This window comes from Paroedura picta, chromosome 7 (assembly GCF_049243985.1).
Source record: "Paroedura picta isolate Pp20150507F chromosome 7, Ppicta_v3.0, whole genome shotgun sequence".
In the NCBI taxonomy this organism is placed as follows: Eukaryota; Metazoa; Chordata; class Lepidosauria; order Squamata; family Gekkonidae; genus Paroedura; species Paroedura picta.
Window position 1 is genome coordinate 57,929,257 of NC_135375.1, and position 25,631 is coordinate 57,954,887.

Below are 25,631 nucleotides of genomic sequence, written 5' to 3' on the forward strand. Positions count from 1 at the left end.
ATTCCAATCAGTCAGCAGCTTGTTCCAGAAGGCCTGCAGGCCAAGCTGTCCTTAATACCTGAAGTTCACTTAAGAGAAGGAACAGCTCAGGCTTTTGCAAGCTGGAAGGCACAGGGAAATGTTGCATTTGGCAAGAGTGGGATTCCAGTGAGAATTTGGTGAACTTAAATTATGCATGCCTAAACCCAAGCCATTTATTAAACAAGATTTTGGAGCAATACATACAATTCTTCAAGAACCTGATTAAACAGAGACATCCATTTATTATGGCCAAAGTAACAGACTCTGTGGATTCAGCAGGAGGAAGCCCAGGCTTCTCAATGAGAAGATCTAATTTGAGCTTCATGGCCCCTGGCTTCAGAAGGCTGCTTGACTCAGGATGTTTACAGCTAAAAGAAACTCTCACGCTCTTCCTTCCTGCTAAACATTTTTTCCCTTCAAGAAAAAAAGAAAAATGATCTTCACAGTAATTTAAATCTTTCTCTTCCTCTTTCTGGAAGGCTTTATTTCAAAATTGTAGTTCAGCGTTTCCTCTCCATTGGCACTCTTCAAAGGAGTGTGGGTAAGTATTATAAGTATTAAAATCATGTAGATAGTGGATTGCATAATTCGCTCACAACCAATTTTTAGATGGGGAAGAGTCATATGATCAGTCCTAGTGATCATATTCTATAGTGTCTTGGATTGCACTAGCAGGAAATTTTTCCTGCATTGGTTGGAGTCATTCCTCACACTTCAGAAAATGTACTTTCAATGTGCATTTGCAGCTGGATTTTCCTGTGTGAAACAGGGAAATCTGCTTTGAAAGTGCATTATCCAACATGTGTGGAATGAGCCCCTACATGTCTCTGTATGTCAGAGACAGAAAGAGCAGGAACACATCCAAGGGTTCTGCTCCATGCTCCAAACCTCTGAATAAACTAAGGATAGATTTATTTCTACCTGAGGATGATTTCTTTTGTGAAAAAAGTTACAAGACTATTGTCAAAAATATGTGTATTCTCAAGTTTTACAAATCTAATATTCAACCACATGCAGAACTCAAGAGTTTGAGAGTATCAGGTTTCTTTCCTTCTCTAGCCTTCTCGATGCAAATATGAACTCAAAATCTTTCCACTGCTGTACAACTATGTTTATTTATTTATAATCCTGTGCAGCCCAAGCTGGACAACAAAATCCCCAGGGTTGAGAAATGTGAATCAGAACCTTGTACCAAGAGCTCATGGTCTGAAAGATATTGTCCAAAATATATGGTCTCTGTGTTGTAAAAGGAGTATTGATAATCAATAGTAATAGATAATCTTTGTCATTGAAGCTAGTTGAATGAGCATGTACATTTACGAAAATTTTGATGAAAACATACCTGATGATCAACTGAAGGAATATTGTTGAAGGGTCTGTTTGGTCAATCTGACCTTCACATCTTCATGCAAATGAACCAGACCATTTCTACACGTCGGCAGACAAAGCATGCTGCCTCCTGCTTGCAACTACGTGATTGTAAACCATGCATTTGGCCATTTCCTGACAGGAGAGCCTTCCCGTGTAATCCTGTCTCATCATGGTTTTTCCCTTCCCAACTAGATGGTGGAGAAGACAGAAACGTGGACAACATCATGAGGAAGCAGCAGGGGCAGGGGCAAATTCCTTTTGCAAAAATGGTCCCACTAATGTATACATGTGTTATGACCTTAGACAAGCCTTCTACACTGATCTCTCCCTCTTTCTTCAGATTGACTATAAGCTATTTTTTAACACTGAGTTCTATTAATTTCTTCTAGTGTAAAGGACATGAAGCTGCTTTCTTGTTTTGCTACAAGATTCCATATAAAATATGAAGAAATGTGTTCTCTCTGTATCTTCACCTTACAGTTGGAAATCTAAGTACATTAAACAAGCAAATATTCAAGCCAGGGTACCTGGTCTATATGGCTCCCCATGTTCTGCTGGCTGCTTCACTAAATCTGTAGTTCTGTGGATTTATCCCAGAGTAATGTCCTAGAAGGTAAAACGTTTATCTAACTGCATCTATAGTGATCCTCGAACATGAATAATATGTAGGGGTGTGCACAATTCTTTTTTAGTGTTTTATTTTCAGTTCATTTTCATTTTTTAAAATATTTGATTCAGTTCAATTTCATTCATTATTTTAGAACTTGAGTTTAATTATTACATTATATTACCTTCAAATGATAACATATTTCTTCTTTAACCCCACCATATATAAAACTGACATGAAATTCAAAGAGGTTTCATTTGCCATCTACGTTGTCCTCCTTATCACATTTCAGAAAGGTGGGAGATATCGGCCTCATATTGTATGAGAAGTGCCTTTCACCATAGAAATGAACAAAAAAGAAAAGAAAAGGGGGGGGGGAACACAAAAATTTGAAACCAGAACAGACCTGGGTGTAAACTGCATGGAGCTTTTATTCCAACCCCAAATCATTCGGTCCCTGCCCTCTACACAGAATGCGATTTCCATTTGGATTTGGGGCGATTTAAATTTTCCTTCTGCAGCAAGAAGGATTGATCCAGAGTGACCCTACCTTTATTGTGCGATATCTTAGAGTGCATTTAACCCTCAATATTTAAAGGCAGTTTTGAATCTGGGCTCTCCTCCATGGTAGAGGACCTGTGATTGGCCAGAGGTGGTCATGTGACAAACTTGCCTTACAGGAGAAGCCCCTAATTTCTTTCAACTTCTGTCGGATTTTTTTTCTCCCCTCTCTGCCTTTTTCGATCATCTCCCCCCGCCCCTCCAAGAAAGGAAAGAGGCTCCCTGCTTGGCTCTTCTCCCCCCCCCCTACCCTTCAAGAAAAGATCTTCCCCCCCCCACACTTCTGAACTATCCTAACCAAGTGCAGAAGACTTTCCTGTTTCAATGCGGGGGGGGGGGGGAAGAGGAAGATCCGAGTTCAAAGCGATCTGAATTCAACAGGATTGACAATGGAATAAACAAAGTAAGTGCAGACTCTGCCCTGGTAAGCAAAAAGGTTGAACAAAAAAGGGGGAAAGTATATAGGGAATTACAAATAAAATTACAATTACAGAAAAAAGTTAACATTATATTTTAAAAAATTTACTTATAAAAACTGTGCATCCAAATGCCTATGTAAGTACCTTTGGTTACATATCTAGGTACCTTCCCTCAGTGTTTTTTAAAGCTTTTAAAGTAAATTACATTTATATACATTGAGATATCACACACAAGATCTTTCCTATGACCAGTTACAATTGTAAATATCATAAAATACATGAACAACGTATTGCTCATAGTTGTTAATTAGGACCACTGCAGCTAACTTTCCAGATGGAAGTTTTTAGCAGTCCAAATTTCTCTGTAAATCCACATATGGCTGTACATACCATTGGGCAATGGTTAATCCTGATCTCGTTTATAGAGAGGTATGCTGTCCTTCAAGACAGGAACAGGCAAAGAGTCTGCTGGAGAGGCCAAGGGGTCAGAGGTAATAAAAACCCTGGATACAAGGAAAAAGCTTTCATTTTAGGTTAGGTCCCCTGAGTGGTCCTTCCAAACAGTCAACAGTTAGGCCCATTCTGAACAAGGACCAATGTTGCCAATTGGTTCCTGAAAGCGGAAACGCTATTTTTAAAAGTGCAATCTCGGTGTTACGCATACCTGCCTTTGTAGTGGAATCCAGTAGCGTTTCAATCATTTCCCACATGTTTCCGGTCTCGCAAAAATCGCTAGAAAGGAAGCGATTTTTTCTGTGTTTTATCCCGCCGTCAATCAAACGAATAGCCAATGGGCAGCTGTTATCATGCTCCCGAAAAGCCCCTTTCCCTTTAAGAACAGTTTTTTTTAAAAAAAGAAAAACATACGTTGCAACGAATATGCCTTGATTCCGTAGAGACCCATCTAGCTGGCATGTGAGCTGGAGAGTCATCGTTACCACGCTCCCCTGAGTGAAAAAAAAATCCCCCCCCCTTGCACGGGCGTGATTTTCGGCCGAAAATAAAGGGAACTTGCAAACGGGGCTGTGTTGTGCTTGGGGACTTAGGGAAGCTTTAAAGCACCTCTGTGGAGGGACAGTAGCCGGAGAAGCCTCGCTGGGTGAATGAAGGCTCACTGGTTCATTGCTTTCTGCTCGCTCTGAGAAAAAAAAATGGCGATTGCTTCGCCGGATGTTCGGAGGAGAGAGCCAGGAGGAGGGACTTGGCTGGAACCGCAACAATGAGAACGCACAGGTATTTTTCGCTACTGTTGCAGATTGTTTGCAAGGGTGTAGCGCTTCTCGGAGGGTGAATCCACTTTTCTGGATTTCCCTTTAAGTGCTACAATGAATCACTTTTTGCAGGACTGTTTCAGGAGTGTGGCAGATTGTGTGCGACGTCTTGTGGAACTGCAAATTAGTAGTGTTTACAATTTGCAAGCCTTTTGCAACATTGAAGTCATGCGGAATGGACCTTAGTTTGGCACAAGACAGCAGCCATGACCTTGTGTTGCTGAAGTGAGTAGGAAAACTCTGGAAAAGGAATCAAGATAACTAAAGGGTTCTAAACACTAGCAGTTTCAAGAATCAATCACTTATCATCTCTTATCATAATTTAGGGTATGTGAGAGATAGGAAAAGAAGATTTGCATTTTGTTCCCAATTTCTTTTATCTTTTCTCGTTTGTTGCTCTTGCAAAGGATGGATATGTTTTTAATTCTCTTACTAAGCTTATTGACATTTTGAACTCTTTTTGGCTGGCAAAGTCCTGGTTGATCATGTTTATGAAGAGAGAGAAGAAGAGGGGGCAGCTGTGATCTGTCTCAATAGAATATGCAAGGGAGAACATTTAGTCAACTCAGCAGAAAAGCAAGAGCTGTGCAAAAGCAGAACTGAGCCTGTAGTGGCAGAGGGTGCAACCACTCCCTCAGTTCATGCTCTGTGGTGCTAGCAAAAGTTTACCCAGAAAGAATACAGAACCCAGAAGCATAGAAAGGGAGGCCTGGCTGGGCCACAGACCCAAGAAGGCTGAGTAGCTTTGTCACTCTCAAGTGGGACAAACAGGATCTTACAAAATGGTGTTCCTGCATATGCATTTAAAGTTTCACTTCCAGAAGTGGAACAAAACAGGCAGAGTGGGCAAAAACAATATAGGAATAATAAATGTAACATCACTGAGCAGACACTAAGTTTATCAGGGGCAGGGAGGGACGTGAAGGAATCAAAGAGGGAAAGTGCACAACCTAAATTTTTAACACCTGACTCCATTCTCCACTCTGTGACCTTGGGATGTGAGATTTGCCTTAGGAGTGTCTTACTTTCATAAGTTTATTCTCAATAAAACTAGTCCATAAAGCAAACAGTCTTGTCTTGTTAGACTTTCTCAGGCTGGCTGCCCAATAGAATAATTCAGTAAACTATAATACAAAACGGGAGTATCTTATGTTCATTTAAAAATGAACCCACTGATTCATGTCTGAGGCAGGTGCTGTGATGTTTTCAAACCAAAATGAAACGTACAAGTTGTAGACGGCAAAACCCTCCCCCACCTTAGTCTTACTCTGCTACATTCTGGTCCTCTCAGTTTTGTTGAGTGTTTGTCTCTACTCCCCTGCCTGTCTACTATATTGCTTGTATTCAATGGGGTGCAAGGAAATTGATTGCCTTTGCCTTTCCTCCAGCACAGCCCTGCTCATTAGGGGAGGCTATGTCTACACGTCCCTCGAATCTTCAGTGCAACCGGTATGCCTGGGATGTCAGCAAAATCAGGCATCCACAGTCCCTACCAATTTTTCATGCCTTTTGTGCCTCACATATTGTGCTATGGTTCCATGGAGACAGACATAAATATGCAGCACTGTGCAACAGGCTGCACTGACCCAGAGCAGGAAGAGGGTGCATGGTCTGATTTCAAAAGTCAGCGGTATACTTCAGGCTATTGCAATCTAGATGTGCAGGGTGATTCAGTACACAATGTTCCATACACACCACTAGTCCTGCAAAATCATTAGTGATTCTACAAACCATGCTGCTGACTCTTCGTACTTTGTATTTATCATTGGGCTGTTCTGGTGGAAAGATAAGATACCTTTTCCTAGGGCAAAAATACACTTTGGGTTGTGATCTGTATGGGCTGTGTAAGCAGCAGCTTAGGTATCTCCTGCTATAGGCCTCTGAACTTTTATATATTTCTTGGTTATCTCTATCAACATCAATGTTGCACCAAGTAGAAAAACCACATAATTACAGCTATGAGACATGGAATTTTTGTTTTTTCAGGCATATCACATCAATCAAATTTTATATAATGCAGGGAGAAGTGAGATGTTTAAGAGCCTTTGTAATGTGCAAAGTCAAAATTTTGCACCTTGTGCTGCAATTAAATGTGCAGACTCCTGGTGTGGGGAAAATCTAGCATGTCTGACTTTTGGAAGAGATACTAAGGTTCTACTTTAACAAAGAAGAACAGAGAACACAGTCTCCCTCCCTGTTACACAATGTTTAAAGTAACTTTCAGAATCTTTTTTTAAACATTTAATTTGCATCATTGCATCCATGAAACTATTGAATTCAACACATTAATTTCCTCTGTTAAGGTATTCAGGTGAAATTTCAACTTGGTTACTTCACAATCCTGTTTCAATTCAACCCCTCCTCTTTTCTAATACACTGCATAAAATTTAGCAAAGGGTGCCCAAATGCAATAGTTCAGTTTGATTGGCTGCATATTTGTTAAGGGGCAAATAATTTAAAACCCGCATGTATAATTCTGGGATTTAGAACGATGTGTCTACAAGAAATGCACAAATATTAAAACAGAGACAGCAAAGTAGGGGGAGTAAAATGAAATTAAATACAATACATATGTGGTGTGGTCGTAACCAAATTGTACTCAAGTTCAGAGCATACATAATTTCTTTATAGGCATTTTTATAAACACTATAATGCTAAGTACAAATGCTCATTGGAGGTCACTTCAAAAAGCACTTGGTAGCAACAGTGAATCTGATCCTTATATAAGTGTTTCTGTCACTGGTGCAGAGAAATGTCAAAGTGACTCAAGGTATATTCAAGGTTATATAGAAATATTGATTTTAAAATGTACAAGGAATGTATCCAAGCAATGATTTCTAAGTTGGAAGGAAGGCATTCCTCTGCACGCCCTTATTAGGTGCTCCGTATCCAGACCTGTCCTTATGAACAAAAGTGTGTTCTATGTCTGGATTACTTACGTTCCAAACATTTCAACAGAAAGCTTTCCATTAAGAAACAAAGGCTCAAGGGATTTTTTGTTTTAAACAGTGAGGCAAAATGTTTGCTTTTCATATGTATGGGAAGTAGGACTAGTGCATAAAGGCCAGGCCTGTATGTATGCTCTTTGGATTCGGTTTCCTAGGTTCCTAAACAGGACTACAGTACTCATGGTATGAATGGCAAGTAAATGCTTAATGCCTTGAGAAGCTTGTAATTTTGCATTCTAGAAATGAGTCATTTTGCAAAGAGCACAGCAGGTAGACTAAGCCTCTTAAGGCTAATCTGATTTTAAGAAGGTAAAATGTGTGTTTCAGTAACACTTTAGAAATGTCTAATGTCACAAAATTCCCTCAAGTGCTTATTAGAAATGAATTTAGTCCTGAAGCACTGGAGGGGAGATTAGGGAAGACTTGAGGGACAAACAGTAACAATGACCTCTGTGTATCCTGATAGTCTCTTACCATGCAGACTGTGATGAAAGATTAAATAAACCCTTGCATAATATCCCCACGTGCATCTTGCACACCACTCTCACCAGCAAAAGGCATTGTGTAATGCTGGGGGAACTGGGACTGAAGAGTAGCGTTTCTGAGCTTGGACACAGTTCAATGTTGATGGTTGTAGCTGCAAACTCAGCTGTGAGTCTTTCTGACAAGATTCATCTGCTTAATTCTACACAAATCGAATGCTAGACTTGTCAGGCCCTCCCTGACTTTGTGACTGGATCTTAGTTTTCAGCATCTCACAGAACTGTAATGTTTGTGTAACCCGTTCTAGTGTGTGTGTGTGTGTGTGGGGGGGTGGTTTTCAAATCAATGAATGACAGCACCCTTATGGCAGTCAAATGGAAAGTGCTTCAAAAGTTCTGGGTGGAGGAGGCATTCATGGTATTATGATTTTTAATTTAACAAATATTAATCACAAACCTATCAACAACACAGTTAAAGATAAAACTGAATAACCAATGTCTGTGAATGTAGGAACATCCAAAGAGATGAGATCATCTCTTCAGGAAGAGCACTCAGTACAAAGGCAAAGTCTAGCAAACTCTGCCTATTCACGTAAGGAAACAAGAAAGACCAAAATGTTAATTTATAGAAAAGGAGGCCTACTTCATCCCCATATGGTGCCTGTTGCTTCTGCTGTTATTCTCTCCTTTACAGGCCAGACTGACTGAGGGGGTGGGTCTCCTGCGGTCAGTGATCTTTTCCTCCCTAGGCCCTAAATTTTAACCTTTTTAATAGAAATAAAATGTTAAAGTGAAAATGACATGGTTTATACTTGTACTACTGCTGATCACTCTTCATAAGATAGTCTCAGCCTATTTCTTCACTAAGGCTCCTTCAGGAACTGAAGAAGTTCAAGTGTCTTAAATTCAGGTGTGGTTCAACAAGGAGTGTTAAGGTCACTGCTCCTGACCCCTCCATTTCTCCCACCTGTTGACTTTTACAGCCCTGTCCATCTCTCCACTCACCTGTGGCATTCTACCACTTCTCACCATCCACATCCAGTAACCAAAGCAGCAAACAGTTGTTCCCTCCTTGTCTCTCCAGCCACTTTGAAGAAAACATGGGAAGTTGTGCATGATTATTGGTGCTTCCTGAACTTTCACAATGTGAGGACTTGGGAAGCCACTCTGGGCAGGTATGTATGACTTGCTGTGCTATCTTTAAAGAGACCTGGGGAATGAGGTGGATTGGAAAAGTAACTGCTCCAGCTCCATGAGCCAGCAGTAGTAACACCAATGGCAGTGACAAGGCAAGAGTAAAGGTAAAGGTAAAGGTATCCCCTGTGCAAGCACCGGGTCATGTCTGACCCTTGGGGTGACGCCCTCTAGCATTTTCATGGCAGACTCAATACGGGGTGGTTTGCCAGTGCCTTCCCCAGTCATTACCGTTTACCCCCAGCAAGCTGGGTACTCATTTTACCGACCTCGGAAGGATGGAAGGCTGAGTCAACCTTGAGCCAGCTGCTGGGATTGAACTCCCAGCCTCATGGGCAGAGCAGCTTTCAGACTGCGTGTCTGCTGCCTTACCACTCTGCGCCACAAGAAACTCACAAGGCAAGAGTAAGAAGTGGCAACTGGTAGCTCTCAAAAGCAGCATGCAACATTGTAAAACAGACCATGTTGTAAAACAGACCAACAGACCATGTTGTAAAACAGACCAACATTGTAAAACAGACCATGACACACATAAAATTTTCAAATTGTCTTTTATTTAAATACGCCAGTAGAAGCATATGGCTGGGGCACTAATGGCAAATTTGTATAGTGGGACATGACTTTCCCTTAGGCTGGCTGGCTGATTTTGATCCCTGCTCAGAGTTCCTTATGATGTCCAGTTTGGTGTAGTGGTTAGGAGTGCAGACTTCTATCTAATCTGGCATGCCCGGTTCGATTCTGCACTCCCCCACATGCAGCCAGCTGGGTGACCTTGGGCTCACCACAGTGCTGTGGCGAGCACTGATAAAACTGTTCTGACCGAGTAGTGATATCAGGGCTCTCTCAGCCTCACCCACCTCACAGGGTGTCTGTTGTGGGGAGAGGAAAGGGCAGGCAACTGTAAGCCACTTTGAGCCTCCTTTGGGCTGATCCTGCATCGAGCAGGGGGTTGGACTAGATGGCCTGTATGGTCCCAACTGTCTGATTCTATGATTCCTTCGAGTAGAGAAAAGCGGCATATAAGAACCAACTCTTCTTCTTCTTCTTCTTCTTCTTCTTCTTTCTTCTTCTTCTTCTCTCTTTGTATGACAGTTTGCCTTTCATCCAGCTGCACAATCCTCTCAATCTAGCTGTCAACAACAGCTATATATTTGTTTAAAAAATCATGAAAATTGTTTCATAGGAAAAGCAACAAAGATGCAAATACATTTCAGGAGTTACAACTTCTCAATTATTTTTCTTATTTTATTTCACAAACAGTATTTTCCCACTTGTTTTAATAACAATTTTTTATCTGTTGCTTTGTGACTGTGCTTGATACAGTCTGGAAGCCGGAAGTAAAAAGCTGGTTCTAGCACTCTTTGTAATATTCTTGTCTTCCTGTTGCACTTTAATTACGTGAACTTGCATAACAAATGTCTCTCCCCTTCTTGTTGGTATGTGAATCTTGGCAATTTCAGCTAAATGATATATCTGAAATTCAGTGCAACTAAAGAGAGTTTTTGTATCACAATATGAGGCTATTTGATGGTGTGGTGCGGAGGGGGGAGCATATGTTTGTGTATATGTATGCATACTGATTGACAAATTTGGGATAAAATGGACATCCCTCCTTTGGTTTTGGTCTTTTCTTCCTGGCAGGAAGCAAAGAATCATAGAATCATAGATATGGAAGGGACCTCCAGGTTCATCTAGTCCAACCCCCTGCTCAGTGCAGGAAATTCACAACTCCCTGTCCACCACAGTGACCCCAATTCCATGCCCAGATTATGCCTCCCCCCCAATCCAGAATCCATGGCCAATCTGGCCTGAAGTAAATTCGCCTCCTGGCCCCAAAGTGGTGATTGGCATTTTCCCGGGCATGCAAGAAAGGGCTACAAGAGCCAAGCATGGACACAATCTTTTCTGTGCAGCCTAAATTAACAGGATCAACATTTCTGTGAGGTGGCTGTCTAGCCTCTGCTTAAAAACTTCCAAGGAAGGAGAACCCACCACATCCCGAGGAAGCCTGTTCCACTGAGGAACTGCTTGGTCAGGAACTTCTTCCAGATGTTTGGCCGAAAATTCTTTTGAACTAACTTCATCCCATTGGTTCTGGACCTACCCTCTGGGGCAACAGAAAGCAATTCTGCTCCATCCTCTATGTGACAGCCCATCAAGTACTTGAAAATGGCAGTCATAGCATCTCTTAGTCATCTTCTCTCCGGCTAAACAGACTAGAACCTTTCCTCATACACCTTGGTCTCCAAACCTCTCACCATTTTTGTTGCCCTCCTCTGGATTTGCTCCAGTTTGTCTGCCTCCTTCTTCAATTGTGGTGCCCAAAACTGAACACAGTATGCTGAGGTCTAACCAGAATAGAGTAAAGTGGTACCATCCCCTAACATGATTTGTACACTATACTTCTTTTGATACAGCCTCAGACCCTATTTGCCTAAATATAGAACTTTAAATTTTTCACTAATGATATTCATTTTAGCACAGTTTTCCAGCCTGTCAAGATCATCCTGTATCCTGATTCTGTCTTCTCGTGTACTTGCTACCCTCCCAGTTTAGTATCAGCTGTAAATTTAATAAGCACCCCCTCTATTGCTTCATCCAAATCATTTATGAATATGTTGGACATTTCAGAATCCTGTGGTTTCTGCCATTATTTATTATATTTATGTAACTAGGATATATAGAGTTTCATCCCTGTGTGGGCAGCTTGTCTCCTTTGCTTTAGTTTATGAACCTGATGTTCTTTCCTGCATTTTTGTTCCTCCCTCTCCTCTTTCTCACTTCTAAGCAACCCATTCCTTTTCCCTTCTCCCTTGAAGCCGGATTCCCATCTGCATGCTAAAACTGTTTGATGTTTCCCCATCCTCGCTGGATTCCCACAGGAGGAAGGAACAGAGTTTGGGATACATGCTAAGACCTTTGTCCACGGCCCCAGTTTCGACAATGCCTTGATGAGAGTACTTTCTTACTTAATAAAGAAATCTTTAATTATTTGCCGAGAGTTTGCTTATCTGAGTAACCAAGGATCCTCACAGAACAATACAGAGCCCAGGACAGATCCCCAAGGCACTTTCATAGAAAAAGCCAAAACAGTTGGGAATGGGTCTATGGGCTACCCCAAGAATCTGTTTTATTCCCCATGTACTGTATGCTTGCATGTATGTATGTAAAACCTTTGGATGAGTTGATTGGGCCAGTGTTTTAAGGCTGTGATGAAGTGGCTGAGAGTGAACAAACTGAAGAAAACATTTAGAAAACATGAAGTTTGTGCTGCTTTGAAATGCAAGTTATACGGCTGGTGTTGTTTTAACAGACATAGATGGGGCGAATCTTTCCTTGGTAGTTCAAGCAAAGAGGCTCGGCGTGTTCTTGGACCAGACCTTCTTAATGAATAAACACAGTGCTGCTGTTGCTGTTGTTCATTTATATTTTACACACAAGATGGCCTCTATTTAGGCTCTGCAGATTTGTGCAATCATAATCTCCAGATTAATATAATGTATTATATGTGAGGATGCCTTTGAAAATGCCCCAAAAGATTCAATTGGTAGGAAAGGCACAAGCGAGATTTGTAGCATATAATTCCAGTGTTGTGTCAATTGCACTAGTTACCTATTTAATCTTTCAGAGGGCATTTGAAAGAGAGTGGCCTGTTTTAGCAGATATAACTCTGTGGTGTTAAAGCTGTATGTTTTATATTTCTATGGACTTTTATGTTTTATATCCTTATAACATGCTGTTAGCCAAGGTATAAAGTAGGATATTAATATTTTAAATTTAAAACAGATAATTTAATTTTTAGGGGCTATTTCACAACATTGAAGCAGCCACAGGGAACAGCTGATATGTTGGCAGCAGCAAAACATACCATTATAGGAATTAGAATGACCACAGTATATTATTATACTGAGCAAAGTTGCTGCACAGACTCATGCTAGGAGAGCCAGCCCTTCAACTATGTGGCCCCCAGGTTTTTAAGAATGCCAAAGGTATCTTTACTTGGACTGAGAAACCATAAAGAAGTCAATAAAAGGATTTCATAATAGATATAGCAGGATCTCTGATGCTTTCACTTAGCATTCAATGGTATTGTGCACCAGATGCAGTTTATGAACTGTCATCAAGGGCAGACCCAACAGAATATGTTATGGTAGCCAAGCCTCAAGATTTGTGTTCAGGTACAAGTACATTTTTTATACACCTTGATTAAAAATTGTGAGAAATAATAGGTGACAGATAAAGGCATTTGAAGAGCTGCAGTTGATCTCTAGGCAGTAATTTGGCCACCCCTGAGTGCAATGAAGGTAACTTGGCTCAATATTAATTGGAGGTAAAAATATGAAAGTGTATTGTTCTAAAGGGAACTTTTTAGCAATGCCAAATCAAATTAAAATTGATCAGACTTCTCTTCTCTGTGTTTGCTTATTTTAGAAGAACACTCGGCAGTGGAGACATGATGAGTTCTCACACCAGTGGGAGACAGAGACAGAGGCTTTGTTTGATTCAAGAATTGTCTACTCAACTTCCACTGCACCAGAAGAAGATAAAGCGACTGATGTAGCTTTAGCCCTACATCAAATGAAGATGCTGCAGCTGACTGGCAGGAGAAATTCAATCATGAGCTATTTTGGGTTCTAAGACTCTTCAATAATGTTTATGAAAAGGACCAAGTGGCTGGTACATTTTTATAAGTGCTACGGAAACTGTGTTGTAACAGTTGCTTGTGACAGAAACAAGTTGAGGCAATGCATATGCGTGGGCTATAGTTTGTCATAAAAACTAAAGAGCACTGCTGGTTCAAATCAAAATATCAGCAGTATCCGGATTCCAGCAGTGGCCAACTAGATCCCCCCAGGAATGCCACAAAAAGGCCTTATAAACACTGCCACAGTTTCCCCTTTCATCCAGCCAGATGACTGTAATGCAATTTAACCATTGTTAGTAATAACCATTGATAGAGCTGTCTAATCCCTTGATAAAGCTATCTAATGACTTCATCTTGGGACTCTGCATACCATAAATTGATGCCTTGTATGAAATTGTGTGTTCTTTGTTCATCTTGAATCTATTCCCAAACAATTTCCCAGGATGATCCATTATAAATAGAAAATAGAAAAGGTTCTCTCTGTCCACTTCTCTATCCTTATCCATTGTTCCTCTATATATTTGTGAAACATCCTGGGGGTTGGAACGTGTTCGGCTGTCCAAATTGGAATAGGGCCAATCAGAGTGGGCCACCCTGATTGGTCCTGCCCCTACAGCTCTCTGGACTCTAGCCTCTTTGCTCTCAGACACAGCTCAGTGCCTAGAGCCAGCAGCAGGTAAGGGGAGAGGGCCCTGGGCAAAGGGTGGTGGTGGAGGGCTTGCTAACGAGGGCCTCCTGGCCTACTAAGCAGGGCCTGCTAATGAGGCTACCGAGCTGACCAGCCCCCCCACCCGTGGTGATCCAGCTGTGAGCTGTGGCCCAAAGCCACCTTAAGATGCCTGGCTGGGGGCCAGGAGAGGGGGCCCTTTCAAGGCCCATTCTTAGGAATGGGCTTTAAAGCTAGTACTATATATAACTTTAGGAACAACTTAGCAGTCTTTGTTCTAAAAAATCAGAAATATTTTTATTTGCTACAACCCCTTAATCATTGTGGTTGCTTTTTCTTGGCAGCTTTTCCATCTCTGTATTATGTTGGTGACATAGAATTTCAAATATGATATGATATGATATTATAATGATAACAATAATATAATTTATTGTAATTATATATATATACATTAGATTAATTATACATTAGATTTCTTACCCACCACCCCAGAATTGGCTTGCGGCGGGTTATAAGAATAAAATACCAATACATAAAAAATAAAAAACATAAAACTAAATTCCATCTACTCTGGTGACAAAAAGGCCCTGGCCCTGGTCGAGGCCAGGCAAATTTCTTGTGGACCAGGAATCACCAGCAGGTTAGTACTCACAGAAGGCCCTGCAGTGAGCATAAAGCAATTGGCGGTCCCTCATATATAGGGCATATACCGCAAAAGGCCTTAAAGGTCAAAACCAAAACCCTTAACTTTATCCGGGCTGCAACTGGCAACCAATGGAGCTGCCTCAGCACTGGCTGGATATAGGCTATCCAAAGTGTTCCAGTGAGGACCCTGGCTGCTGCATTTTGTACCAGCTGCAATTTCTGGGTCAAGGACAAGGTCAAGGAAGAGCTTTATCTGTGTCTGCTGAACCTAAAGATTTAATACATATCTCTTTTGCTTTGTACATAGGATTCTTTGTGCCAACATGCAATATTTTACTTAAACTGAAGCTCATTTCCCATTTTATTACTCATTCACTCAATTTGAAATACCCCTGTTGGTTTTTTGCAGACTGTTTCACCATTTTTGAATAACTGGGGGCCCTTAACAAATTTTGCTAGCACTCCTGACTAAAAATCATTTATGACTCATGTGGAGTACCAGTGATTCTTGGCAGACCTGATTGCTTTCTGCTATCCTTTGCAAGAACTATCGATTAAGTCATGCCTCCTGTTTGGATCAAATAGATATTAAGCTAACTGGCCTCTGATTCATGGCTTGCAAGTAAGTCCCATTTTCAAAATTGGCTTCTGTCCAAATATTCTGGAAATGAGGCAGTCTTTAGTGACAAGTTGTTTATTTTTGTAATATGGACATATGTGTTCATCTAGTGTTAGATTCATAATCTCTGTGTGTGCCATAGGGAGAAAAATGAGTGACTTAAAAAAAAATAAATCTGTCCAAAGTAATTATGGTTAGCAAGTAAGGCAAGTCACAGAGAACAGAGAGTAATACCATAATCACATGACGTGAGGAAGTGTAGTCAGAGTTATGGCTCACTGCTATCCAGGATGGGCCTGTAGGCAGCAAACCAAGAGAGAAGAGAAACACAAGCTTTGCATGAGTAGATATACTGCAGTGAGGAATACACTATAGGACAAAGCCATGCAGACTGAAAGTATCTAACCCAAAGGCACAAGGTAAACATTAAGATATGTAGAAATGGGACAGACTAGAAGGGACAAAAAGTCTCAGGACTATCAGAAGGATGTCTACATGTGCTTTATTGAATACAGGAAAGTTTTTGGTTGTGTGGATCACAACAAATTGTGGAAAGCCCTGCAAAATTTGGAAAGCCCTGCAAAATATGGGGATCAAACTGATGCAGTTGCCCTGTAGAAAATATGAAGCCATAGTACATATACCATTTGGCAATGCTGACTGGTTCAAAATAGGAAATGGCCATGGTTGCTGTGCCAGGTGAGGAGCAAAGCAAATAAGAGTTCTCATGAGTGAATCAGGTGCACATGAGCACCCTCATAAGCACATGAGCAGAACATTATAAAACTGACTGGTGGGGAGTAGCCAGGCTGACTGGAGGAAAGACCAGAATGTGCATGGTTGAAATGATGCTCTACACTGCTGGGAATAGGGGCTGGCCAGATGATGGAAAAGGAGGAAGGGACAGTTTTGAGCAGAAGGGATGACTCTAAACCTGTCTATGCTAAAGAGGAATCCTCTCTACCACTGAGTGACCTTGCTTGCTCTCTTCCTGGTTCTCCCAGTGTGCATGCTAGGAGACGAAGAAGATATGTATGCATTAACACTACCTGAAGGATATTCCAAAATTGGCAAGAAACAGCATCTCTGTAGAAGACTGAAATGATGGGTCTAAGGGTCTCTGCAGAATCAAAATGTGCCTCTTCTTTTACTTAAAGCAGCTGAGTAGTCTGGATCCAACTGTCACAAATTACAATAATGAATTACTTGTTCTTGACATCAACAAATTAGGTGGTAAAAGGCTACTAAGACAAAGTGCAGAAAAACTGTGCAGTGGTGTATCTTTTCAGTAGTGTTGATATATTTTCCACTTAATGTTTTCAGTATGTGAGATAGGCTAAGAAACATCAACCCCTGTGAAATAATGGACCTTTTAATCCTAGTCTCTTGATTGTATGATTAGATAGGAAATCCATCATCTTCACTCAGAGACACATGGACAGAGCTGATGCACACTAGAGAAAACACTGCAAATCCTTAAAGGGGGAGGGGGATATTAAAGCCAGTGTTGCTAGGCAGCTGTCTTCTGAAAGCAGAAATGTCAAACCTTGTGGGAATCCTAACAGGAAGTATTTGCAGTTAGGACTCAAGTCTGCCAGACTATTGCTAATCTGGAACAGCTTCACTGTATAATATAAAAAGCAGACTGTGGGCAGGGCCTGTCTGATTGGTCTAAAGTTTGGACTGGCACCACCCCCAGACTTTGGTACAATAGAGAGGTGACACAGCCTGCCCCCCTAGCCCAGCCAGGGGCAATCTGGCAAGATTGCAGCCAGTTTGCCCCTGGCTGCTGTAAGGGACACAGAAAGTGGCATGGGGGGGGTGACCTCCATTCCCTCTTAGGCCGGGAAGTCCTCATGCTGCCTCGCAGAGCTGGCAGGCAGACAATCAGACAGACAGACTAGCATCAGTCCTGTGAGTCTGGAAAGTGCAGGAAGATCTAAATAAAGAATATGTTCAGGCTGAAACTATAAATAGTGAACAAGTAAATGGCTGGAGAGACATGGGAACTAAAGTGACATTTTCAAGTTTGGCTTGGTAAATTAAAAATAGTACTTGCCAGGAAGGTCCTATGAACTCAAAGGCATAAGTGGCCCAAAATTTAAAGTGGTGTTAGCTTTAAACAAAAGTAGACAGTGAGACTTTGGGGGAAACTTCTCAGCGTGTCTGTTGTGGAGCGCAGAAGGGAATGCAATTGTAACACGCTTTGAGATGACTTCAGGCAGTAAAAGAGGGATATTAAAACCAATTATTATTCTTCTCCCTGTAAAAATTCTATGCCATTTAGGTTTTTTCCCATCATGCATTATGTTTATGTTAGTAAATGTGTCTGCAATTATGTTTTAAAACACTATTATAACAGGAGACAGCAGAGTATTTAAAGATAAGAAGGACTCATTCCTATTGTACATTAATAAAAATGATTAGCATTTTTTTCCAGTGGAGTGTGCTTCAGTTCCATATTCAGTGATCTGTATCCCAGACCATTTCTGCACAGAGACAGACAACATGCACCGCCTCCTGCTTGCAAATATGAGATAGATAACCATGCATTTGCACACTGCCTGATGGGGGACCCCTCCCGCGTTATCCTGCCATCTTGTTGCTGTTTTTTGCCTCCCAACAAGGCAGTGGAGAAACTGGAAGCGTGTACAACCCGCAGGTTCCCCCCAGGTCCTCGAGTTGTCAATCAATGAAAGCCACCATTCCTTTCATGGCAGTTATTTTGGGGACTCAAACTTGCATCCCCCCCGAGTACTGAAATTAATAATAATAATTAAAAAAAAACAGTTCCACATTGCTATGGTGACACAGCACAATAATAAAACAGGATCTTTTTTAAAAAATTAGTCTTCCACATTGCTACAAGATCATGTCACAACTATAAAGCATTTCTTTAGATTACTTTTTGGAATCCTTTGCGTGGTCTCTATGTTTTGGTTGATTTCTGATAGGCTGGCCATGGTAATTGGACCCCGATAATTGTATGGTCACAGTAAAGATTTAAAATACAGATTACGAATGCTAAACTACTAGGAAGAGGGTTGCTTCATCACACACACACCCCACTTTCCCTGTTCATACCCCATCCCCAGAAAACACAAGAGGAATGTGTTTTAGATTGGGTTGCTGTCCAATCCCAATATTACTGTGCATACTGAAGAGAACATGACAGTACATTTTATCTGAACTAAGGGCACATTGCTTTGTAGTCCCATTGCTATGTGGACCACACAATTAAAAAAATTGATCCTGAAATGGAGAGGGGAGGGTTGATACATTTATGAATAGTTATGAACATATACAAGACAAAAGTCTTCAAGTATTTAAAAGGCAACCATATAGAGGGTGGAGTAGAGATGTTTTCTCTTGTCCCAGAGGGACAGACCAGATCAAATGGGACTAGATGACCCAGGAGGTCTCTTCCAACTCTATGATTCTATGATTCTATTATAGTGGAGACTTCCTTTGGTGTCCATTGCTACTAGCCAATGCTATTATGTTGAAAACATTGTGTTTGTCCTTGAACTAACTTTGTTTGTTATGGAAGATTGTGCTAATCACTTTTCAAGATCACACCCATTGGCAGAATTAGAGCTACACATCTTTCATTACTCTAAGAAAGAATTTTTAAAGTGTAGTAAACCAAGCAGTAATTTGGTTTTGTGGCTCATTGATTACAAGAGTTTTCTTGCCAAAATATAATAAAGTAATTACAACAAATCTTACATGAAAGAAAAGGAAGAACAGAAAAGGCAGATCAAGCAAGGCTAATACTCTACCAAGGTGATGATGTACCTTCAAGGTCATACTACTGCAGGTTGCTTTAAAATATTTCACAGTTAGGCAAAGAATGAAGAAGCACATTGTCATAGGTAATACTGCATTGTCAACCTGTTTTACCCAGTCTCTCTGAGACATCAAACATATATATTTGTTATGGCCATAATCCATCCAATGTTCAATGCTTTTATATTCTTTTGATTTTAATGTTTAAATCATTCCTATTTAAACCAATGGGACACTCAGGACAATCTTACAGTTGTATATTCAGGAGTTAATTCCACTAAATTCATTTGTGGGATTGCACCCTATTAAATATGTTAAGGATTGCAGATTTGGACATGTTTACCTTTGGCTACATCATGATGGAGGTGGAAAGTTCCATCAAGTTGCAGCTAACTTGTGACCCCCTCCCCCAATTTGCAAGACAAGAAACAGTCAGAGGTGGTTGTAATTGCCTGTTTCTGAGTAGCAATTCATGATTCCCTTTATGTCTTCCCGTCCAAATATTAACTAGGGCATTCCCAGCTTAGGTTTCAGTATCATAGAAGGTTGGGTTAGCCTGGGTCACCCTGGTCAGGGCTGGCTAGATTATGTCCTTTGTATATATTTATTTTTATTCTTCAGTGCCTTACCTAATGGCCACCAAGAACTCTTAAGGCACTTTAAAATAAACTTTCATTAAGAATTCAAAACAGACAAGCATATTAAGTATGGTGGAGTTATAAACCCCAGTAAAATAGCAGAAAATAAGGAGGAAAGAATAGTCCATTTAGCTTCTGCCTTAATGCTGTATCAAATAAACAGATACAGCCATCTTCCTAAAATTCCTGAGGTAATAGATTGGGTAAGCCTGCGTAGGTAACAGTGTCTTTGTCAGGTTTCTGCTTGTGCTCAAAGACACCATTAATATTTTCTATTGCATATAGCTATAGACTTGTGTCCATGTAACCAACACTGTAAACTCGGCTTGTTTCAAATGAAAACAACCCCCCCAAATCATGATATCACCATTCCCTCTGTTTGTTTGTGATCTAGAGACAGAGTGTTTTCCACAATGTGTTTTCCAACTCATGCAACTACAATTAATTATTAAAACCATATCATTCATAAGCAGTTCTGCTCATTACAATTAAGCAGCAGAAACAATTCTCTAGTTGCAAATCTAATTTTACCCAGTGGCATCCTGTGCTTGCCTCTCTCATCCTTCCCTCAGAAAACTTCCAAAGGATCATGCAAGGCAGAGGAAAAATGCCAAGAGGATTGCTTAGATGCCTATCAACTGCTTTGCAGAACTACAGTCAAGGGGAGACACAAAGGATATATGCCACTATTAACCCTCACTTGAAAAACAGGTATAGATCCATGCTAGGAGCCATCCCTCCATGTATTTGCTTCTGGTCTCTGAACTCTCAAGAAGTTTGTGTTGTTGTTTTTTTCCAATTGGTTCAGATGGAGTCTCTTCCTGGCAGTTATTCTCATTGTACACATTCTCCTTCATAATCAGAATGTCTTTCTTTTATTCAGTCAATAAATGTTTTAACTTTTTGTGAATCTTCACTGTTATAAAAATAAAATATTTTTAAATTTTAAAAATCCTACACATACAGCCTTGAAAGGGGGTGGTGGAAATTTGCAAACATTATCTCTAGATGAAATAGGGCAAAAAAGTTAAATGTATGCGGAGGGGTAGGGGATGAAGTAAAATGAGTAGCATGTTGCTCTGTATGCAATCAATGTTACAGACAAGGGCCAGGAACTAAATCTGCCATTATCAGATATATAATCGCAGGAGTGAGGATCAAATGAGACCGTTGCTCCTTGTATTTTTATATGCTGTACATGTATATGTACAAAACAAATGTATGACATGAGTTATGAACAGTTATTTTTTAATTGCAATGTCATCATTTATTGCTTTGGCTTGAAGCCATTAAAGCACTTAAGATGTAAGTGCAAACTTAAGGACAATGCATGGCCTTGTTGATTTCAACAGGCTTTGGTCTGGACCCTGTTCCAATCTGGAAGAAATCCAGCCAAAGTTAAGCCCTTTTAAGACCTGTTGATTTCAGCAGGAGAAGTTTAACTGCAAGGGTAGATATATGCACAACACTTCCTTGGGACAAATTCTTGTCTCTTGCCTCTGAAATCTGTTGCAGCTACACACAGTTCTACAACTCGGTCAACATCAGTAGGTTTGGGCTGGTAGCAACCTCTTACTCTATTGCCCCCCTTGACCCCACCTGGGAGTCAGAGTAGCTAATGATTCTCATCCTCATCTAAAGCCATTACAGCGAGCCAAAAATGCCACAGTGGACATCCTAAACTCGTGTGAAATTCTTTCTTCTTTTGAGAGAGAGGCCATCATTTTGGTTAGCTTGTCAATGGCACCAGAGTGATCAAAATGATGATGGAAATCCCAGAAGAGGAAGAAATCTCACAAGAGTTTGAGAAGCATTAGAAAACATGCAAGGTCACAAACATGTGACTATCAGCTGCACCTCTCTTGACAAGGGCACTTGTAACAAAGCCTCCTGAGCAGTTTTGGAAACCTACGGGGGAATGCATGGGAAGAGATGTTCCTTCTGACAAATTTGTTTTAAAGTTCAGAACCAGTATTTTGAATTGTTATTGGAAATCAACTGACAACCTTTGAAATCCTGAATAATATAATTCCTTTGTCCACTCATAGTTTTTCTTTTGTCAAAACTGGGCTGATATGTCATATAGAATTTCAAAAAACAGCAACTTTTTCTCCAGCACAGTAAACTATTCACTAACAAGATCTTGATGACATATAGGTATATAACTGCTGTCTGAGGACCGTGCTTGATGAGGGGGAAATGCTTCTGGAGGAGTGTGATTGTGAATGGAGAAACGGTTTATAGAAACTCAAGGCTGTGTGTGTGTGAAAGCAATGGGGGAGAAAAAAATGTCAGTTGAGGAGAAGATTAAGCACCCACCCTCACAGCTATTCACCAATTCAGGGTGTGGCACCAAAACTAAACCTGGGAAAAATGAACAGAGATTTGCACATGGAGGGATTCAGTAATTTTTGTCTAATTGACTGGCAGAATGCAGCAGTTTACCTACTGAGCCATGACACTTATATAAGCCCCTTTTATCATTCCTGTGGCTTTAGAGAGCCAGTTTGGTGTAGTGGTTAGGAGTGCGGACTTCTAATCTGGCATGCCAGGTTCGATTCTGCGCTCCCCCACATGCAGCCAGCTGGGTGACCTTGGGCTCACCACGGCACTGATAAAACTGTTCTGACCGAGCAGTGATATCAGGGCTCTCTCAGCCTCACCCACCTCACAGGGTGTCTGTTGTGGGGAGAGGAATGGGAAGGCGACTGTAAGCCGCTTTGAGCCTCCTTCAGGTAGGGAAAAGCGGCATATAAGAACCAACTCTTCTTCTTCTTCTTCTTCTTTATATTTATGGACAGAAGAAAGATGTTGGTTTAATATTTCACATACATAAACTATTTTTAATTCTCGCTTTTTTGATTCAGCCTTAGCACTGAAGTAGCAATTGACCTTTTTAAAAATCTCATTGCCTCAGAAATGTACATTGGGAAATGCAGTCCCACAACATATGTAGACTTACTAATAAGTGGGTTCTCTTATGGAGGAGGGCAAGTTGTAGGTGAACATAGAATTGAAATGCCAATGTATAAGCTCAGCTTTTTCACAAGTTTATTCACTTGATATTTAATTATAGTAATGGAACTAGAATGGAATTTGTGAAATTATTTGCTTGACTTCAACATTTGTTTGAAAACTAGTACACACACACACACACACACAATAAAATTAGAGTCCAGTAGCACCTTTAAGACCAACAAAGATTTATTCAAGGTGTGAGCTTTCGAGCGCAAGCACCCTTCATCAGACGAAGCATGTCTGATGAAGGCTGCTTGCACTCAAAAGCTCATGCCTTGAATAGATCTTTGTTGGTCTTAAAGGTGCTACTGGACTCTGATTTTATTGTGCTACTTCAGACCAACACGGCTACTCATTGAATCTACAGAGAGAGAGAGAGAGAGAGAGAGAGAGAGAGTGAGAGTGAGAGAGAGAGAGAGAGAGATTTATATACTTATTTTCAAAGAAAACTAAAAATTGGGACATTATTTTAACAGAACCTTGGGGAATATATTAACATGCACTAGAAAATATGTTAGGTATATGAAAAATAATACAAGTCATTGCTTTAAAAAAGGCAGAAGAAGAATACACCAGGGGCTGGGGCTACATGGAGAACAACTAAGCAGGTAATTATAAAATTAAGTAAGGTTTCATTGAAAACACCCCATTGTTGATAACTCCAATATAAGAAGACATTATGGAATGATACTGCTGCTTGCATACAGTCACATGAAAAAAGAACAATTTGACTGACATACATAAAGACTTTTAAAGAAAGTAAATGATTAAACTTTTACTCAACCTTGAATAAATAAATTGTTGTTCTGTAGAAAAAAATGTGAGATCTTAAGGAGCTGTTTTGTGGTAACATTTTTACATTTATGTCATTTGGAAAGAAGCACACGTGACAAGAACTCGAAAATGCTGAATGAAACAACTTTCTTCTAAGAGATAAGGAAGATTAATATTTAGGTAAGCCGAATGGATAGTTGAGGAGTTACAGAATTGCCTAGGACTGGGTGATATTAAAGTAGAAGAAGAAGAAGAAGAAGAAGAGTTGGTTCTTATATGCCGCTTTTCCCTACCCGAAGGAGGCTCAAAGCGGCTTACAGTCACCTTCCCATTCCTCTCCCCACAACAGACACCCTGTGGGGTAGGTGAGGCTGAGAGAGCCCTGATATCACTCCTTGGTCAGAACAACTTTATCAGTGCCGTGGTGAGCCCAAGGTCACCCAGCTGGCTGCATGTGGGGGAACGCAGAATTGAACCTGGCGTACCAGATTAGAAGTCCGCACTCCTAACCACTACACCAAACTGGCTGTATTATTCTCCATATCTTGTTTATCCATAAATGTCTTTCATGTGTTTGCAACTCAATCCTATTATATATTATATATTAATAGGAGACGTTCCATAAAAATGCTTAGCTCCAAATAATGTACTATGGACTGTTGTGACAGTGCTTCATTTTGTCATGTGTAAAATCTATCTAAAACATTTTGTAGAGAAAATGAAGAAACTACCCCTACATGATAAAATGTAGAGTATAGTGATATGTTTGGAATAAAATAATTTGCCCTGTAGAAATACCTTCCTAATAATAAGACCATTGAGATGAATATCTTAGTAAATGTCCTGATATCCTGATTTTGATTTTGATGTTTTGATTTTGGATGAGATGCCATAAATACTCATGCAATATTATAGAACCTAGAAACATTAGCTATACTTTACTGGGCTTATCCACCTGCTGATTCTTCAAAGTGGCATATGTCCGCATTTGTCAACAATGATCTATGCTCTCTACATAAGACAAATAAGCTAGTACCGACTCAGATCTATAAATGGACACAAATCTGAAATAAATGTCTTAACATTCAGAAACTGGAAACCAATTTCTCATCTGTAAGCCACCATTCTTTTTTTTAAGTGCTTCAAAGGGTGTGAAAATCCCAGAAAAATTTGTATCCATCAGCCCACAGCAGAAAGTTGGCTTCATGGTGCTGGTAAATGATGTTACTTTGTTGTTTCCTCCAAGGCCCTTTGACCTCCGGTGCTGGGTAGGTCACAGTGTTTGGGGGGTGGAAGAGGTTCAGGTGATATCTTCATTGCAGCATGCCTTTCCCCAATCATGGGTGGCTCACTGCCTTTGCAGCCTTTGCCATCTTGTGCCGGTTTGCTCTCCCGGCTCTGATATTACTGAGCCCAGGTGCATCTATTGCGTGAGTCTGCTGGTCCCAGCGGGGCTTCCCAAACTCCATCCCGGTCTTCCTCCGGGCAGTGGCTGTCGCTTGGTTACAGTCTGAATAAAAGAGGGCTGTGGTCCCATTCTACTCTAACATATCCCAAATAGCATTGGGGCCAAAAACAAAGTTTCTGGGTGACTATTTCACCCCAAAACTGCACCAACAGGCAGAGTGCTCACGCCCCAGCATCCATCTTCACTGACATGGAAGATCTTGGCTTTGCACACAGAATGTCCCAGGTCCAATCTGCTATATCTACCATTTTAAAAACTGAGCTATTGGTGATATGAAAGAATCCTTGAGAAACTGGGGAGCCACTGCCAGTCTGACAGTGGCCTTGTCTGACAATACTGACCTTGTGATTCAGCATAAGGCAGCTTCCAATACTCTCTTGTCTGAAGGAAAATGACTTGGTGAAACTGTTCTGGGATTGCCTACTATTCAGGGAAATGGGGACCATTAAACAGTACTTTGTGTAACGGTCATAATAATTTTAATTGGGATCTCT

At 40.7% G+C, this 25,631-nt stretch overlaps 1 long non-coding RNA gene across 1 annotated transcript; it reads left to right on the top strand.

Moving 5' to 3' along the window:
* Positions 1 to 452: 452 nt before the first annotated feature.
* Positions 453 to 13,822, top strand: LOC143841797 (uncharacterized). The gene is made up of 3 exons (XR_013232841.1): positions 453 to 562; positions 8,664 to 8,855; positions 13,306 to 13,822. It is a non-coding gene; the product is annotated as an uncharacterized LOC143841797 (long non-coding RNA).
* Positions 13,823 to 25,631: the final 11,809 nt, after the last annotated feature.